Below are 18,330 nucleotides of genomic sequence, written 5' to 3' on the forward strand. Positions count from 1 at the left end.
TGGGGCTGTGGTTTGTGCCCCGAGGAGAGTCTACCTTTCCGGAATGCAGCTCCCTGAATGGAGTTTGGAGCGGAGCATGAGATGTGGTCTCGGTGCAGAGCTCCCAAGCTGGCTCCGGGCGGATTGCTGGGTTCTGCGCCAAGAAGGCATTTGCCTCCCATCTCCTGCTTGTCCACGAAGGAGAACACTTTAGGAGTGGGTTTCCAGCTCAGGAGACCACCAGCAAAGCAGCAGGGCCCAGGCAGCCAGAGGCAGCCCAGACCCTCTTTGGCCTATGGAGACCAGAGGCCTGGGGGAGAAAAAGGCAAGCGTTGCTTTGCTGAGCAAAGGCGCATTGGGGCTGTGGTTTGTTCCCCGAGGAGAGTCTCCCTCTCCAGAATGCAGCACCCTGAACGGAGTATGCAGCGGAGCATAAGATGTGGCCTCGGTGCTAAGTTCCCTAGCTGGCCCTGGGTTGACTGCTGGGGCCTCCGCCCAGAAGGCATTTTCCTGGCAACTCCTGCTTCTCCACGAAGGAGAACCCGTTTGGAGTGGCTTTCCAGCTCAGGAGACCACCAGCAAAGCAGCAGGGCCCAGGCAGCCTGAGGCAGCCCAGACCCTCTTTGGCCTATGGAGACCAGAGGCCTGGGGGAGAAAAAGGCAAGCGTTGCTTTGCTGAGCAAAGGCGCATTGGGGCTGTGGTTTGTGCCCCGAGGAGAGTCTACCTTTCCGGAATGCAGCTCCCTGCATGGAGTTTGGAGCAGAGCTTGAGATGTGGTCTCGGTGCTGAGCTCCCTAGCTGCTTCCGGGAGGGTTGCTGGGGCCTGCGACCAGAAGGCATTTTTCTGCAAACTCTTGCTTCGCCATGAATGACAACATGTTTGGAGTGGGTTTCCAGCTCAGGAGACCACCAGCAAAGCAGCAGGGCCCAGGGAGCCAGAGGCAGCCCAGACTCTCTTTGGCGTATGGAGTCCAGAGGTCTAGGGGAGAAAAAGGAAAGCGTTGCTTTGCTGAGCAAAGGCGCATTGGGGCTGTGGTTTGTTCCCCGAGGAGAGTCGAACTTTCCCGAATGCAGCTCCCTGCATGGAGTTTGGAGCGGAGCGTGAGATAAGGTCTCGTGGCAGAGCTCTCTAGCTGGCTCCGTGGGGATTGCTGTGGCCTGCGCCCAGAAGGCATTTTCCTGCCAACTCCTGCTTCTCCACGAAGGAGAACCCGTTCGGAGTGGGTTTCAAGCTCAGGAGACCACGAGCAAAGGAGCAGGGCCCAGGGAGCCAGAGGCAACCCAGACCCTCATTGCCCTCTGGAGACTAGTCGGCTAGGTGAGAAAAAGGCAAGCGTTGCTTTGTTGAGCAAAGGCGCATTGGGGCTGTGGTTTGTGCCCCGAGGAGAGTCTACCTTTCCGGAATGCAGCTCCCTGAATGGAGTTTGGAGCGGAGCATGAGATGTGGTCTCGGTGCAGAGCTCCCAAGCTGGCTCCGGGCGGATTGCTGGGTTCTGCGCCAAGAAGGCATTTGCCTCCCATCTCCTGCTTGTCCACGAAGGAGAACACTTTAGGAGTGGGTTTCTAGCTCAGGAGACCACCAGCAAAGCAGCAGGGCCCAGGCAGCCAGAGGCAGCCCAGACCCTCTTTGGCCTATGGAGCCCAGAGGCCTGGGGGAGAAAAAGGCAAGCGTTGCTTTGCTGAGCAAAGGCGCATTGGGGCTGTGGTTTGTTCCCCGAGGAGAGTCTCCCTTTCCAGAATGCAGCACCCTGAATGGAGTATGCAGCGGAGCATAAGATGTGGCCTCGGTGCTAAGTTCCCTAGCTGGCCCTGGGTTGACTGCTGGGGCCTCCGCCCAGAAGGCATTTTCCTGGCAACTCCTGCTTCTCCACGAAGGAGAACACGTTTGGAGTGGCTTTCCAGCTCTGGAGACCACCAGCAAAGCAGCAGGGCCCAGGCAGCCAGAGGCAGCCCAGACCCTCTTTGGCCTATGGAGACCAGAGGCCTGGGGGAGAAAAAGGCAAGCGTTGCTTTGCTGAGCAAAGGCGCATTGGGGCTGTGGTTTGTTCCCTGAGGAGAGTCTCCCTTTCCAGAATGCAGCTCCTTGAATGGAGTTTGGAGCAGAGCTTGAGATGTGGTCTCGGTGCTGAACTCCTTAGCTGGTTCCGGGAGGGTTGCTGGGGCCTGCGACCAGAAGGCATTTTTCTGCAAACTCTTGCTTCGCCATGAAGGACAACATGTTTGGAGTGGGTGTCCAGCTCAGGAGACCACCAGCAAAGCAGCAGGGCCCAGGGAGCCAGAGGCAGCCCAGACTCTCTTTGGCGTATGGAGTCCAGAGGTCTAGGGGAGAAAAAGGAAAGCGTTGCTTTGCTGAGCAAAGGCGCATTGGGGCTGTGGTTTGTTCCCCGAGGAGAGTCTCCCTTTCCAAAATGCAGCACCCTGAATGGAGTATGCAGCGGAGCATAAGATGTGGCCTCGGTGCTAAGTTCCCTAGCTGGCCATGGGTTGACTGCTGGGGCCTCCGCCCAGAAGGCATTTTCCTGGCAACTCCTGCTTCTCCACGAAGGAGAACACGTTTGGAGTGGCTTTCCAGCTCAGGAGACCACCAGCAAAGCAGCAGGGCCCAGGCAGCCAGAGGCAGCCCAGATCCTCTTTGGCCTATGGAGACCAGAGGCCTGGGGGAGAAAAAGGCAAGCGTTGCTTTGCTGAGCAAAGGCGCATTGGGGCTGTGGTTTGTTCCCTGAGGAGAGTCTCCCTTTCCAGAATGCAGCTCCTTGAATGGAGTTTGGAGCAGAGCTTGAGATGTGGTCTCGGTGCTGAACTCCTTAGCTGGTTCCGGGAGGGTTGCTGGGGCCTGCGACCAGAAGGCATTTTTCTGCAAACTCTTGCTTCGCCATGAAGGAAAACATGTTTGGAGTGGGTTTCCAGCTCAGGAGACCACCAGCAAAGCAGCAGGGCCCAGGGAGCCAGAGGCAGCCCAGACTCTCTTTGGCGTATGGAGTCCAGAGGTCTAGGGGAGAAAGAGGAAAGCGTTGCTTTGCTGAGCAAAGGCGCATTGGGGCTGTGGTTTGTTCCCTGAGGAGAGTCTCCCTTTCCAAAATGCAGCACCCTGAATGGAGTATGCAGCGGAGCATAAGATGTGGCCTCGGTGCTAAGTTCCCTAGCTGGCCATGGGTTGACTGCTGGGGCCTCCGCCCAGAAGGCATTTTCCTGGCAACTCCTGCTTCTCCACGAAGGAGAACACGTTTGGAGTGGCTTTCCAGCTCAGGAGACCACCAGCAAAGCAGCAGGGCCCAGGCAGCCTGAGGCAGCCCAGACCCTCTTTGGCCTATGGAGACCAGAGGCCTGGGGGAGAAAAAGGCAAGCGTTGCTTTGCTGAGCAAAGGCGCATTGGGGCTGTGGTTTGTTCCCTGAGGAGAGTCTCCCTTTCCAGAATGCAGCTCCTTGAATGGAGTTTGGAGCAGAGCTTGAGATGTGGTCTCGGTGCTGAGCTCCCTAGCTGGTTCCGGGAGGGTTGCTGGGGCCTGCCACCAGAAGGCATTTTTCTGCAAACTCTTGCTTCGCCATGAAGGACAACATGTTTGGAGTGGGTTTCCAGCTCAGGAGACCACCAGCAAAGCAGCAGGGCCCAGGGAGCCAGAGGCAGCCCAGACTCTCTTTGGCGTATGGAGTCCAGAGGTCTAGGGGAGAAAAAGGAAAGCGTTGCTTTGCTGAGCAAAGGCGCATTGGGGCTGTGGTTTGTTCCCCGAGGAGAGTCGAACTTTCCCGAATGCAGCTCCCTGCATGGAGTTTGGAGCGGAGCGTGAGATAAGGTCTCGTGGCAGAGCTCTCTAGCTGGCTCCGTGGGGATTGCTGTGGCCTGCGCCCAGAAGGCATTTTCCTGCCAACTCCTGCTTCTCCACGAAGGAGAACCCGTTCGGAGTGGGTTTCAAGCTCAGGAGACCACGAGCAAAGGAGCAGGGCCCAGGGAGCCAGAGGCAACCCAGACCCTCATTGCCCTCTGGAGACTAGTCGGCTAGGTGAGAAAAAGGCAAGCGTTGCTTTGTTGAGCAAAGGCGCATTGGGGCTGTGGTTTGTGCCCCGAGGAGAGTCTACCTTTCCGGAATGCAGCTCCCTGCATGGAGTTTGGAGCAGAGCTTGAGATGTGGTCTCGGTGCTGAGCTCCCTAGCTGGTTCCGGGAGGGTTGCTGGGGCCAGCCTCCAGAAGGCATTTTTCCGCAAACTCTTGCTTCGCCATGAAGGACAACATGTTTGGAGTGGGTTTCCAGCTCAGGAGACCACCAGCAAAGCAGCAGGGCCCAGGGAGCCAGAGGCAGCCCAGACTCTCTTTGGCGTATGGAGTCCAGAGGTCTAGGGAAGAAAAAGGAAAGCGTTGCTTTGCTATGCAAAGGCGCATTGGGGCTGTGGTTTGTTCCCCGAGGAGAGTCAAACTTTCCCGAATGCAGCTCCCTGCATGGAGTTTGGAGCGGAGCGTGAGATAAGGTCTCGTTGCAGAGCTCTCTAGCTGGCTCCGTGGGGATTGCTGTGGCCTGCGCCCAGAAGGCATTCCCCTGCCAACTCCTGCTTCTCCACGAAGGAGAACCCGTTCGGAGTGGGTTTCAAGCTCAGGAGACCACGAGCAAAGGAGCAGGGCCCAGGGAGCCAGAGGCAACCCAGACCCTCATTGCCCTCTGGAGACTAGTCGGCTAGGTGAGAAAAAGGCAAGCGTTGCTTTGTTGAGCAAAGGCGCATTGGGGCTGTGGTTTGTGCCCCGAGGAGAGTCTACCTTTCCGGAATGCAGCTCCCTGAATGGAGTTTGGAGCGGAGCATGAGATGTGGTCTCGGTGCAGAGCTCCCAAGCTGGCTCCGGGCGGATTGCTGGGTTCTGCGCCAAGAAGGCATTTGCCTCCCATCTCCTGCTTGTCCACGAAGGAGAACACTTTAGGAGTGGGTTTCCAGCTCAGGAGACCACCAGCAAAGCAGCAGGGCCCAGGCAGCCAGAGGCAGCCCAGACCCTCTTTGGCCTATGGAGACCAGAGGCCTGGGGGAGAAAAAGGCAAGCGTTGCTTTGCTGAGCAAAGGCGCATTGGGGCTGTGGTTTGTTCCCCGAGGAGAGTCTCCCTTTCCAGAATGCAGCACCCTGAATGGAGTATGCAGCGGAGCATAAGATGTGGCCTCGGTGCTAAGTTCCCTAGCTGGCCCTGGGTTGACTGCTGGGGCCTCCGCCCAGAAGGCATTTTCCTGGCAACTCCTGCTTCTCCACGAAGGAGAACACGTTTGGAGTGGCTTTCCAGCTCAGGAGACCACCAGCAAAGCAGCAGGGCCCAGGCAGCCTGAGGCAGCCCAGACCCTCTTTGGCCTATGGAGCCCAGAGGCCTGGGGGAGAAAAAGGCAAGCGTTGCTTTGCTGAGCAAAGGCGCATTGGGGCTGTGGTTTGTTCCCTGAGGAGAGTCTCCCTTTCCAGAATGCAGCTCCCTGCATGGAGTTTGGAGCAGAGCTTGAGATGTGGTCTCGGTGCTGAGCTCCCTAGCTGGTTCCGGGAGGGTTGCTGGGGCCTGCCACCAGAAGGCATTTTTCTGCAAACTCTTGCTTCGCCATGAAGGACAACATGTTTGGAGTGGGTTTCCAGCTCAGGAGACCACCAGCAAAGCAGCAAGGCCCAGGGAGCCAGGGGCAGCCCAGACTCTCTTTGGCGTATGGAGTCCAGAGGTCTAGGGGAGAAAAAGGAAAGCGTTGCTTTGCTGAGCAAAGGCGCATTGGGGCTGTGGTTTGTTCCCCGAGGAGAGTCGAACTTTCCCGAATGCAGCTCCCTGCATGGAGTTTGGAGCGGAGCGTGAGATAAGGTCTCGTGGCAGAGCTCTCTAGCTGGCTCCGTGGGGATTGCTGTGGCCTGCGCCCAGAAGGCATTCTCCTGCCAACTCCTGCTTCTCCACGAAGGAGAACCCGTTCGGAGTGGGTTTCAAGCTCAGGAGACCACGAGCAAAGGAGCAGGGCCCAGGGAGCCAGAGGCAACCCAGACCCTCATTGCCCTCTGGAGACTAGTCGGCTAGGTGAGAAAAAGGCAAGCGTTGCTTTGTTGAGCAAAGGCGCATTGGGGCTGTGGTTTGTGCCCCGAGGAGAGTCTACCTTTCCGGAATGCAGCTCCCTGAATGGAGTTTGGAGCGGAGCATGAGATGTGGTCTCGGTGCAGAGCTCCCAAGCTGGCTCCGGGCGGATTGCTGGGTTCTGCGCCAAGAAGGCATTTGCCTCCCATCTCCTGCTTGTCCACGAAGGAGAACACTTTAGGAGTGGGTTTCCAGCTCAGGAGACCACCAGCAAAGCAGCAGGGCCCAGGCAGCCAGAGGCAGCCCAGACCCTCTTTGGCCTATGGAGACCAGAGGCCTGGGGGAGAAAAAGGCAAGCGTTGCTTTGCTGAGCAAAGGCGCATTGGGGCTGTGGTTTGTTCCCCGAGGAGAGTCTCCCTCTCCAGAATGCAGCACCCTGAACGGAGTATGCAGCGGAGCATAAGATGTGGCCTCGGTGCTAAGTTCCCTAGCTGGCCCTGGGTTGACTGCTGGGGCCTCCGCCCAGAAGGCATTTTCCTGGCAACTCCTGCTTCTCCACGAAGGAGAACACGTTTGGAGTGGCTTTCCATCTCAGGAGACCACCAGCAAAGCAGCAGGGCCCAGGCAGCCTGAGGCAGCCCAGACCTTCTTTGGCCTATGGAGACCAGAGGCCTGGGGGAGAAAAAGGCAAGCGTTGCTTTGCTGAGCAAAGGCGCATTGGGGATGTGGTTTGTTCCCTGAGGAGAGTCTCCCTTTCCAGAATGCAGCTCCTTGAATGGAGTTTGGAGCAGAGCTTGAGATGTGGTCTCGGTGCTGAGCTCCCTAGCTGGTTCCGGGAGGGTTGCTGGGGCCTGCGACCAGAAGGCATTTTTCTGCAAACTCTTGCTTCGCCATGAAGGACAACATGTTTGGAGTGGGTTTCCAGCTCAGGAGACCACCAGCAAAGCAGCAGGGCCCAGGGAGCCAGAGGCAGCCCAGACTCTCTTTGGCGTATGGAGTCCAGAGGTCTAGGGGAGAAAAAGGAAAGCGATGCTTTGCTATGCAAAGGCGCATTGGGGCTGTGGTTTGTTCCCCGAGGAGAGTCAAACTTTCCCGAATGCAGCTCCCTGCATGGAGTTTGGAGCGGAGCGTGAGATAAGGTCTCGTGGCAGAGCTCTCTAGCTGGCTCCGTGGGGATTGCTGTGGCCTGCGCCCAGAAGGCATTCTCCTGCCAACTCCTGCTTCTCCACGAAGGAGAACCCGTTCGGAGTGGGTTTCAAGCTCAGGAGACCACGAGCAAAGGAGCAGGGCCCAGGGAGCCAGAGGCAACCCAGACCCTCATTGCCCTCTGGAGATTGGTCGGCTAGGTGAGAAAAAGGCAAGCGTTGCTTTGTTGAGCAAAGGCGCATTGGGGCTGTGGTTTGTGCCCCGAGGAGAGTCTACCTTTCCGGAATGCAGCTCCCTGAATGGAGTTTGGAGCGGAGCATGAGATGTGGTCTCGGTGCAGAGCTCCCAAGCTGGCTCCGGGCGGATTGCTGGGTTCTGCGCCAAGAAGGCATTTGCCTCCCATCTCCTGCTTGTCCACGAAGGAGAACACTTTAGGAGTGGGTTTCCAGCTCAGGAGACCACCAGCAAAGCAGCAGGGCCCAGGCAGCCAGAGGCAGCCCAGACCCTCTTTGGCCTATGGAGCCCAGAGGCCTGGGGGAGAAAAAGGCAAGCGTTGCTTTGCTGAGCAAAGGCGCATTGGGGCTGTGGTTTGTTCCCCGAGGAGAGTCTCCCTTTCCAAAATGCAGCACCCTGAATGGAGTATGCAGCGGAGCATAAGATGTGGCCTCGGTGCTAAGTTCCCTAGCTGGCCCTGGGTTGACTGCTGGGGCCTCCGCCCAGAAGGCATTTTCCTGGCAACTCCTGATTCTCCACGAAGGAGAACACGTTTGGAGTGGCTTTCCAGCTCAGGAGACCACCAGCAAAGCAGCAGGGCCCAGGCAGCCTGAGGCAGCCCAGACCTTCTTTGGCCTATGGAGACCAGAGGCCTGGGGGAGAAAAAGGCAAGCGTTGCTTTGCTGAGCAAAGGCGCATTGGGGCTGTGGTTTGTTCCCTGAGGAGAGTCTCCCTTTCCAGAATGCAGCTCCCTGCATGGAGTTTGGAGCAGAGCTTGAGATGTGGTCTCGGTGCTGAGCTCCCTAGCTGGTTCCGGGAGGGTTGCTGGGGCCTGCGACCAGAAGGCATTTTTCTGCAAACTCTTGCTTCGCCATGAAGGACAACATGTTTGGAGTGGGTTTCCAGCTCAGGAGACCACCAGCAAAGCAGCAGGGCCCAGGGAGCCAGAGGCAGCCCAGACTCTCTTTGGCGTATGGAGTCCAGAGGTCTAGGGGAGAAAAAGGAAAGCGATGCTTTGCTATGCAAAGGCGCATTGGGGCTGTGGTTTGTTCCCCGAGGAGAGTCAAACTTTCCCGAATGCACCTCCCTGCATGGAGTTTGGAGCGGAGCGTGAGATAAGGTCTCGTGGCAGAGCTCTCTAGCTGGCTCCGTGGGGATTGCTGTGGCCTGCGCCCAGAAGGCATTCTCCTGCCAACTCCTGCTTCTCCACGAAGGAGAACCCGTTCGGAGTGGGTTTCAAGCTCAGGAGACCACGAGCAAAGGAGCAGGGCCCAGGGAGCCAGAGGCAACCCAGACCCTCATTGCCCTCTGGAGACTAGTCGGCTAGGTGAGAAAAAGGCAAGCGTTGCTTTGTTGAGCAAAGGCGCATTGGGGCTGTGGTTTGTGCCCCGAGGAGAGTCTACCTTTCCGGAATGCAGCTCCCTGAATGGAGTTTGGAGCGGAGCATGAGATGTGGTCTCGGTGCAGAGCTCCCAAGCTGGCTCCGGGCGGATTGCTGGGTTCTGCGCCAAGAAGGCATTTGCCTCCCATCTCCTGCTTGTCCACGAAGGAGAACACTTTAGGAGTGGGTTTCCAGCTCAGGAGACCACCAGCAAAGCAGCAGGGCCCAGGCAGCCAGAGGCAGCCCAGACCCTCTTTGGCCTATGGAGACCAGAGGCCTGGGGGAGAAAAAGGCAAGCGTTGCTTTGCTGAGCAAAGGCGCATTGGGGCTGTGGTTTGTTCCCCGAGGAGAGTCTCCCTTTCCAGAATGCAGCACCCTGAATGGAGTATGCAGCGGAGCATAAGATGTGGCCTCGGTGCTAAGTTCCCTAGCTGGCCCTGGGTTGACTGCTGGGGCCTCCGCCCAGAAGGCATTTTCCTGGCAACTCCTGCTTCTCCACGAAGGAGAACACGTTTGGAGTGGCTTTCCAGCTCAGGAGACCACCAGCAAAGCAGCAGGGCCCAGGCAGCCTGAGGCAGCCCAGACCCTCTTTGGCCTATGGAGCCCAGAGGCCTGGGGGAGAAAAAGGCAAGCGTTGCTTTGCTGAGCAAAGGCGCATTGGGGCTGTGGTTTGTTCCCTGAGGAGAGTCTCCCTTTCCAGAATGCAGCTCCCTGCATGGAGTTTGGAGCAGAGCTTGAGATGTGGTCTCGGTGCTGAGCTCCCTAGCTGGTTCCGGGAGGGTTGCTGGGGCCTGCCACCAGAAGGCATTTTTCTGCAAACTCTTGCTTCGCCATGAAGGACAACATGTTTGGAGTGGGTTTCCAGCTCAGGAGACCACCAGCAAAGCAGCAAGGCCCAGGGAGCCAGGGGCAGCCCAGACTCTCTTTGGCGTATGGAGTCCAGAGGTCTAGGGGAGAAAAAGGAAAGCGTTGCTTTGCTGAGCAAAGGCGCATTGGGGCTGTGGTTTGTTCCCCGAGGAGAGTCGAACTTTCCCGAATGCAGCTCCCTGCATGGAGTTTGGAGCGGAGCGTGAGATAAGGTCTCGTGGCAGAGCTCTCTAGCTGGCTCCGTGGGGATTGCTGTGGCCTGCGCCCAGAAGGCATTCTCCTGCCAACTCCTGCTTCTCCACGAAGGAGAACCCGTTCGGAGTGGGTTTCAAGCTCAGGAGACCACGAGCAAAGGAGCAGGGCCCAGGGAGCCAGAGGCAACCCAGACCCTCATTGCCCTCTGGAGACTAGTCGGCTAGGTGAGAAAAAGGCAAGCGTTGCTTTGTTGAGCAAAGGCGCATTGGGGCTGTGGTTTGTGCCCCGAGGAGAGTCTACCTTTCCGGAATGCAGCTCCCTGAATGGAGTTTGGAGCGGAGCATGAGATGTGGTCTCGGTGCAGAGCTCCCAAGCTGGCTCCGGGCGGATTGCTGGGTTCTGCGCCAAGAAGGCATTTGCCTCCCATCTCCTGCTTGTCCACGAAGGAGAACACTTTAGGAGTGGGTTTCCAGCTCAGGAGACCACCAGCAAAGCAGCAGGGCCCAGGCAGCCAGAGGCAGCCCAGACCCTCTTTGGCCTATGGAGACCAGAGGCCTGGGGGAGAAAAAGGCAAGCGTTGCTTTGCTGAGCAAAGGCGCATTGGGGCTGTGGTTTGTTCCCCGAGGAGAGTCTCCCTCTCCAGAATGCAGCACCCTGAACGGAGTATGCAGCGGAGCATAAGATGTGGCCTCGGTGCTAAGTTCCCTAGCTGGCCCTGGGTTGACTGCTGGGGCCTCCGCCCAGAAGGCATTTTCCTGGCAACTCCTGCTTCTCCACGAAGGAGAACACGTTTGGAGTGGCTTTCCATCTCAGGAGACCACCAGCAAAGCAGCAGGGCCCAGGCAGCCTGAGGCAGCCCAGACCCTCTTTGGCCTATGGAGACCAGAGGCCTGGGGGAGAAAAAGGCAAGCGTTGCTTTGCTGAGCAAAGGCGCATTGGGGCTGTGGTTTGTTCCCTGAGGAGAGTCTCCCTTTCCAGAATGCAGCTCCCTGCATGGAGTTTGGAGCAGAGCTTGAGATGTGGTCTCGGTGCTGAGCTCCCTAGCTGGTTCCGGGAGGGTTGCTGGGGCCTGCCACCAGAAGGCATTTTTCTGCAAACTCTTGCTTCGCCATGAAGGACAACATGTTTGGAGTGGGTTTCCAGCTCAGGAGACCACCAGCAAAGCAGCAAGGCCCAGGGAGCCAGGGGCAGCCCAGACTCTCTTTGGCGTATGGAGTCCAGAGGTCTAGGGGAGAAAAAGGAAAGCGTTGCTTTGCTGAGCAAAGGCGCATTGGGGCTGTGGTTTGTTCCCCGAGGAGAGTCGAACTTTCCCGAATGCAGCTCCCTGCATGGAGTTTGGAGCGGAGCGTGAGATAAGGTCTCGTGGCAGAGCTCTCTAGCTGGCTCCGTGGGGATTGCTGTGGCCTGCGCCCAGAAGGCATTCTCCTGCCAACTCCTGCTTCTCCACGAAGGAGAACCCGTTCGGAGTGGGTTTCAAGCTCAGGAGACCACGAGCAAAGGAGCAGGGCCCAGGGAGCCAGAGGCAACCCAGACCCTCATTGCCCTCTGGAGACTAGTCGGCTAGGTGAGAAAAAGGCAAGCGTTGCTTTGTTGAGCAAAGGCGCATTGGGGCTGTGGTTTGTGCCCCGAGGAGAGTCTACCTTTCCGGAATGCAGCTCCCTGAATGGAGTTTGGAGCGGAGCATGAGATGTGGTCTCGGTGCAGAGCTCCCAAGCTGGCTCCGGGCGGATTGCTGGGTTCTGCGCCAAGAAGGCATTTGCCTCCCATCTCCTGCTTGTCCACGAAGGAGAACACTTTAGGAGTGGGTTTCCAGCTCAGGAGACCACCAGCAAAGCAGCAGGGCCCAGGCAGCCAGAGGCAGCCCAGACCCTCTTTGGCCTATGGAGACCAGAGGCCTGGGGGAGAAAAAGGCAAGCGTTGCTTTGCTGAGCAAAGGCGCATTGGGGCTGTGGTTTGTTCCCCGAGGAGAGTCTCCCTCTCCAGAATGCAGCACCCTGAACGGAGTATGCAGCGGAGCATAAGATGTGGCCTCGGTGCTAAGTTCCCTAGCTGGCCCTGGGTTGACTGCTGGGGCCTCCGCCCAGAAGGCATTTTCCTGGCAACTCCTGCTTCTCCACGAAGGAGAACACGTTTGGAGTGGCTTTCCAGCTCAGGAGACCACCAGCAAAGCAGCAGGGCCCAGGCAGCCTGAGGCAGCCCAGACCCTCTTTGGCCTATGGAGACCAGAGGCCTGGGGGAGAAAAAGGCAAGCGTTGCTTTGCTGAGCAAAGGCGCATTGGGGCTGTGGTTTGTTCCCTGAGGAGAGTCTCCCTTTCCAGAATGCAGCTCCTTGAATGGAGTTTGGAGCAGAGCTTGAGATGTGGTCTCGGTGCTGAGCTCCCTAGCTGGTTCCGGGAGGGTTGCTGGGGCCTGCGACCAGAAGGCATTTTTCTGCAAACTCTTGCTTCGCCATGAAGGACAACATGTTTGGAGTGGGTTTCCAGCTCAGGAGACCACCAGCAAAGCAGCAGGGCCCAGGGAGCCAGAGGCAGCCCAGACTCTCTTTGGCATATGGAGTCCAGAGGTCTAGGGGAGAAAAAGGCAAGCGATGCTTTGCTATGCAAAGGCGCATTGGGGCTGTGGTTTGTTCCCCGAGGAGAGTCAAACTTTCCCGAATGCAGCTCCCTGCATGGAGTTTGGAGCGGAGCGTGAGATAAGGTCTCGTGGCAGAGCTCTCTAGCTGGCTCCGTGGGGATTGCTGTGGCCTGCGCCCAGAAGGCATTCTCCTGCCAACTCCTGCTTCTCCACAAAGGAGAACCCGTTCGGAGTGGGTTTCAAGCTCAGGAGACCACGAGCAAAGGAGCAGGGCCCAGGGAGCCAGAGGCAACCCAGACCCTCATTGCCCTCTGGAGATTGGTCGGCTAGGTGAGAAAAAGGCAAGCGTTGCTTTGTTGAGCAAAGGCGCATTGGGGCTGTGGTTTGTGCCCCGAGGAGAGTCTACCTTTCCGGAATGCAGCTCCCTGCATGGAGTTTGGAGCGGAGCATGAGATGTGGTCTCAGTGCAGAGCTCCCAAGCTGGCTCCGGGCGGATTGCTGGGTTCTGCGCCAAGAAGGCATTTGCCTCCCATCTCCTGCTTGTCCACGAAGGAGAACACTTTAGGAGTGGGTTTCCAGCTCAGGAGACCACCAGCAAAGCAGCAGGGCCCAGGCAGCCAGAGGCAGCCCAGACCCTCTTTGGCCTATGGAGCCCAGAGGCCTGGGGGAGAAAAAGGCAAGCGTTGCTTTGCTGAGCAAAGGCGCATTGGGGCTGTGGTTTGTTCCCCGAGGAGAGTCTCCCTTTCCAAAATGCAGCACCCTGAATGGAGTATGCAGCGGAGCATAAGATGTGGCCTCGGTGCTAAGTTCCCTAGCTGGCCCTGGGTTGACTGCTGGGGCCTCCGCCCAGAAGGCATTTTCCTGGCAACTCCTGCTTCTCCACGAAGGAGAACACGTTTGGAGTGGCTTTCCAGCTCAGGAGACCACCAGCAAAGCAGCAGGGCCCAGGCAGCCTGAGGCAGCCCAGACCCTCTTTGGCCTATGGAGACCAGAGGCCTGGGGGAGAAAAAGGCAAGCGTTGCTTTGCTGAGCAAAGGCGCATTGGGGCTGTGGTTTGTTCCCCGAGGAGAGTCTCCCTTTCCAGAATGCAGCTCCCTGCATGGAGTTTGGAGCAGAGCTTGAGATGTGGTCTCGGTGCTGAGCTCCCTAGCTGGTTCCGGGAGGGTTGCTGGGGCCTGCGACCAGAAGGCATTTTTCTGCAAACTCTTGCTTCGCCATGAAGGACAACATGTTTGGAGTGGGTTTCCAGCTCAGGAGACCACCAGCAAAGCAGCAGGGCCCAGGGAGCCAGAGGCAGCCCAGACTCTCTTTGGCGTATGGAGTCCAGAGGTCTAGGGGAGAAAAAGGAAAGCGATGCTTTGCTATGCAAAGGCGCATTGGGGCTGTGGTTTGTTCCCCGAGGAGAGTCAAACTTTCCCGAATGCAGCTCCCTGCATGGAGTTTGGAGCGGAGCGTGAGATAAGGTCTCGTGGCAGAGCTCTCTAGCTGGCTCCGTGGGGATTGCTGTGGCCTGCGCCCAGAAGGCATTCTCCTGCCAACTCCTGCTTCTCCACGAAGGAGAACCCGTTCGGAGTGGGTTTCAAGCTCAGGAGACCACGAGCAAAGGAGCAGGGCCCAGGGAGCCAGAGGCAACCCAGACCCTCATTGCCCTCTGGAGACTAGTCGGCTAGGTGAGAAAAAGGCAAGCGTTGCTTTGTTGAGCAAAGGCGCATTGGGGCTGTGGTTTGTGCCCCGAGGAGAGTCTACCTTTCCGGAATGCAGCTCCCTGAATGGAGTTTGGAGCGGAGCATGAGATGTGGTCTCGGTGCAGAGCTCCCAAGCTGGCTCCGGGCGGATTGCTGGGTTCTGCGCCAAGAAGGCATTTGCCTCCCATCTCCTGCTTGTCCACGAAGGAGAACACTTTAGGAGTGGGTTTCCAGCTCAGGAGACCACCAGCAAAGCAGCAGGGCCCAGGCAGCCAGAGGCAGCCCAGACCCTCTTTGGCCTATGGAGACCAGAGGCCTGGGGGAGAAAAAGGCAAGCGTTGCTTTGCTGAGCAAAGGCGCATTGGGGCTGTGGTTTGTTCCCCGAGGAGAGTCTCCCTTTCCAGAATGCAGCACCCTGAATGGAGTATGCAGCGGAGCATAAGATGTGGCCTCGGTGCTAAGTTCCCTAGCTGGCCCTGGGTTGACTGCTGGGGCCTCCGCCCAGAAGGCATTTTCCTGGCAACTCCTGCTTCTCCACGAAGGAGAACACGTTTGGAGTGGCTTTCCAGCTCAGGAGACCACCAGCAAAGCAGCAGGGCCCAGGCAGCCTGAGGCAGCCCAGACCCTCTTTGGCCTATGGAGCCCAGAGGCCTGGGGGAGAAAAAGGCAAGCGTTGCTTTGCTGAGCAAAGGCGCATTGGGGCTGTGGTTTGTTCCCTGAGGAGAGTCTCCCTTTCCAGAATGCAGCTCCCTGCATGGAGTTTGGAGCAGAGCTTGAGATGTGGTCTCGGTGCTGAGCTCCCTAGCTGGTTCCGGGAGGGTTGCTGGGGCCTGCGACCAGAAGGCATTTTTCTGCAAACTCTTGCTTCGCCATGAAGGACAACATGTTTGGAGTGGGTTTCCAGCTCAGGAGACCACCAGCAAAGCAGCAAGGCCCAGGGAGCCAGGGGCAGCCCAGACTCTCTTTGGCGTATGGAGTCCAGAGGTCTAGGGGAGAAAAAGGAAAGCGTTGCTTTGCTGAGCAAAGGCGCATTGGGGCTGTGGTTTGTTCCCCGAGGAGAGTCGAACTTTCCCGAATGCAGCTCCCTGCATGGAGTTTGGAGCGGAGCGTGAGATAAGGTCTCGTGGCAGAGCTCTCTAGCTGGCTCCGTGGGGATTGCTGTGGCCTGCGCCCAGAAGGCATTCTCCTGCCAACTCCTGCTTCTCCACGAAGGAGAACCCGTTCGGAGTGGGTTTCAAGCTCAGGAGACCACGAGCAAAGGAGCAGGGCCCAGGGAGCCAGAGGCAACCCAGACCCTCATTGCCCTCTGGAGACTAGTCGGCTAGGTGAGAAAAAGGCAAGCGTTGCTTTGTTGAGCAAAGGCGCATTGGGGCTGTGGTTTGTGCCCCGAGGAGAGTCTACCTTTCCGGAATGCAGCTCCCTGAATGGAGTTTGGAGCGGAGCATGAGATGTGGTCTCGGTGCAGAGCTCCCAAGCTGGCTCCGGGCGGATTGCTGGGTTCTGCGCCAAGAAGGCATTTGCCTCCCATCTCCTGCTTGTCCACGAAGGAGAACACTTTAGGAGTGGGTTTCCAGCTCAGGAGACCACCAGCAAAGCAGCAGGGCCCAGGCAGCCAGAGGCAGCCCAGACCCTCTTTGGCCTATGGAGACCAGAGGCCTGGGGGAGAAAAAGGAAAGCGTTGCTTTGCTGAGCAAAGGCGCATTGGGGCTGTGGTTTGTTCCCCGAGGAGAGTCTCCCTCTCCAGAATGCAGCACCCTGAACGGAGTATGCAGCGGAGCATAAGATGTGGCCTCGGTGCTAAGTTCCCTAGCTGGCCCTGGGTTGACTGCTGGGGCCTCCGCCCAGAAGGCATTTTCCTGGCAACTCCTGCTTCTCCACGAAGGAGAACACGTTTGGAGTGGCTTTCCAGCTCAGGAGACCACCAGCAAAGCAGCAGGGCCCAGGCAGCCTGAGGCAGCCCAGACCTTCTTTGGCCTATGGAGACCAGAGGCCTGGGGGAGAAAAAGGCAAGCGTTGCTTTGCTGAGCAAAGGCGCATTGGGGCTGTGGTTTGTTCCCTGAGGAGAGTCTCCCTTTCCAGAATGCAGCTCCCTGCATGGAGTTTGGAGCAGAGCTTGAGATGTGGTCTCGGTGCTGAGCTCCCTAGCTGGTTCCGGGAGGGTTGCTGGGGCCTGCGACCAGAAGGCATTTTTCTGCAAACTCTTGCTTCGCCATGAAGGACAACATGTTTGGAGTGGGTTTCCAGCTCAGGAGACCACCAGCAAAGCAGCAGGGCCCAGGGAGCCAGAGGCAGCCCAGACTCTCTTTGGCGTATGGAGTCCAGAGGTCTAGGGGAGAAAAAGGAAAGCGATGCTTTGCTATGCAAAGGCGCATTGGGGCTGTGGTTTGTTCCCCGAGGAGAGTCAAACTTTCCCGAATGCACCTCCCTGCATGGAGTTTGGAGCGGAGCGTGAGATAAGGTCTCGTGGCAGAGCTCTCTAGCTGGCTCCGTGGGGATTGCTGTGGCCTGCGCCCAGAAGGCATTCTCCTGCCAACTCCTGCTTCTCCACGAAGGAGAACCCGTTCGGAGTGGGTTTCAAGCTCAGGAGACCACGAGCAAAGGAGCAGGGCCCAGGGAGCCAGAGGCAACCCAGACCCTCATTGCCCTCTGGAGACTAGTCGGCTAGGTGAGAAAAAGGCAAGCGTTGCTTTGTTGAGCAAAGGCGCATTGGGGCTGTGGTTTGTGCCCCGAGGAGAGTCTACCTTTCCGGAATGCAGCTCCCTGAATGGAGTTTGGAGCGGAGCATGAGATGTGGTCTCGGTGCAGAGCTCCCAAGCTGGCTCCGGGCGGATTGCTGGGTTCTGCGCCAAGAAGGCATTTGCCTCCCATCTCCTGCTTGTCCACGAAGGAGAACACTTTAGGAGTGGGTTTCCAGCTCAGGAGACCACCAGCAAAGCAGCAGGGCCCAGGCAGCCAGAGGCAGCCCAGACCCTCTTTGGCCTATGGAGACCAGAGGCCTGGGGGAGAAAAAGGCAAGCGTTGCTTTGCTGAGCAAAGGCGCATTGGGGCTGTGGTTTGTTCCCCGAGGAGAGTCTCCCTTTCCAGAATGCAGCACCCTGAATGGAGTATGCAGCGGAGCATAAGATGTGGCCTCGGTGCTAAGTTCCCTAGCTGGCCCTGGGTTGACTGCTGGGGCCTCCGCCCAGAAGGCATTTTCCTGGCAACTCCTGCTTCTCCACGAAGGAGAACACGTTTGGAGTGGCTTTCCAGCTCAGGAGACCACCAGCAAAGCAGCAGGGCCCAGGCAGCCTGAGGCAGCCCAGACCCTCTTTGGCCTATGGAGCCCAGAGGCCTGGGGGAGAAAAAGGCAAGCGTTGCTTTGCTGAGCAAAGGCGCATTGGGGCTGTGGTTTGTTCCCTGAGGAGAGTCTCCCTTTCCAGAATGCAGCTCCCTGCATGGAGTTTGGAGCAGAGCTTGAGATGTGGTCTCGGTGCTGAGCTCCCTAGCTGGTTCCGGGAGGGTTGCTGGGGCCTGCGACCAGAAGGCATTTTTCTGCAAACTCTTGCTTCGCCATGAAGGACAACATGTTTGGAGTGGGTTTCCAGCTCAGGAGACCACCAGCAAAGCAGCAAGGCCCAGGGAGCCAGGGGCAGCCCAGACTCTCTTTGGCGTATGGAGTCCAGAGGTCTAGGGGAGAAAAAGGAAAGCGTTGCTTTGCTGAGCAAAGGCGCATTGGGGCTGTGGTTTGTTCCCCGAGGAGAGTCGAACTTTCCCGAATGCAGCTCCCTGCATGGAGTTTGGAGCGGAGCGTGAGATAAGGTCTCGTGGCAGAGCTCTCTAGCTGGCTCCGTGGGGATTGCTGTGGCCTGCGCCCAGAAGGCATTCTCCTGCCAACTCCTGCTTCTCCACGAAGGAGAACCCGTTCGGAGTGGGTTTCAAGCTCAGGAGACCACGAGCAAAGGAGCAGGGCCCAGGGAGCCAGAGGCAACCCAGACCCTCATTGCCCTCTGGAGACTAGTCGGCTAGGTGAGAAAAAGGCAAGCGTTGCTTTGTTGAGCAAAGGCGCATTGGGGCTGTGGTTTGTGCCCCGAGGAGAGTCTACCTTTCCGGAATGCAGCTCCCTGAATGGAGTTTGGAGCGGAGCATGAGATGTGGTCTCGGTGCAGAGCTCCCAAGCTGGCTCCGGGCGGATTGCTGGGTTCTGCGCCAAGAAGGCATTTGCCTCCCATCTCCTGCTTGTCCACGAAGGAGAACACTTTAGGAGTGGGTTTCCAGCTCAGGAGACCACCAGCAAAGCAGCAGGGCCCA

The sequence above is a fragment of the Sus scrofa genome, chromosome 6, assembly GCF_054392235.1.
Source record: "Sus scrofa isolate SSC_HxYL_T2T_F1_AM1 chromosome 6, Sscrofa_HxYL_maternal_Yorkshire_Landrace_v2.0, whole genome shotgun sequence".
NCBI classification, from domain to species: domain Eukaryota; kingdom Metazoa; phylum Chordata; class Mammalia; order Artiodactyla; family Suidae; genus Sus; species Sus scrofa.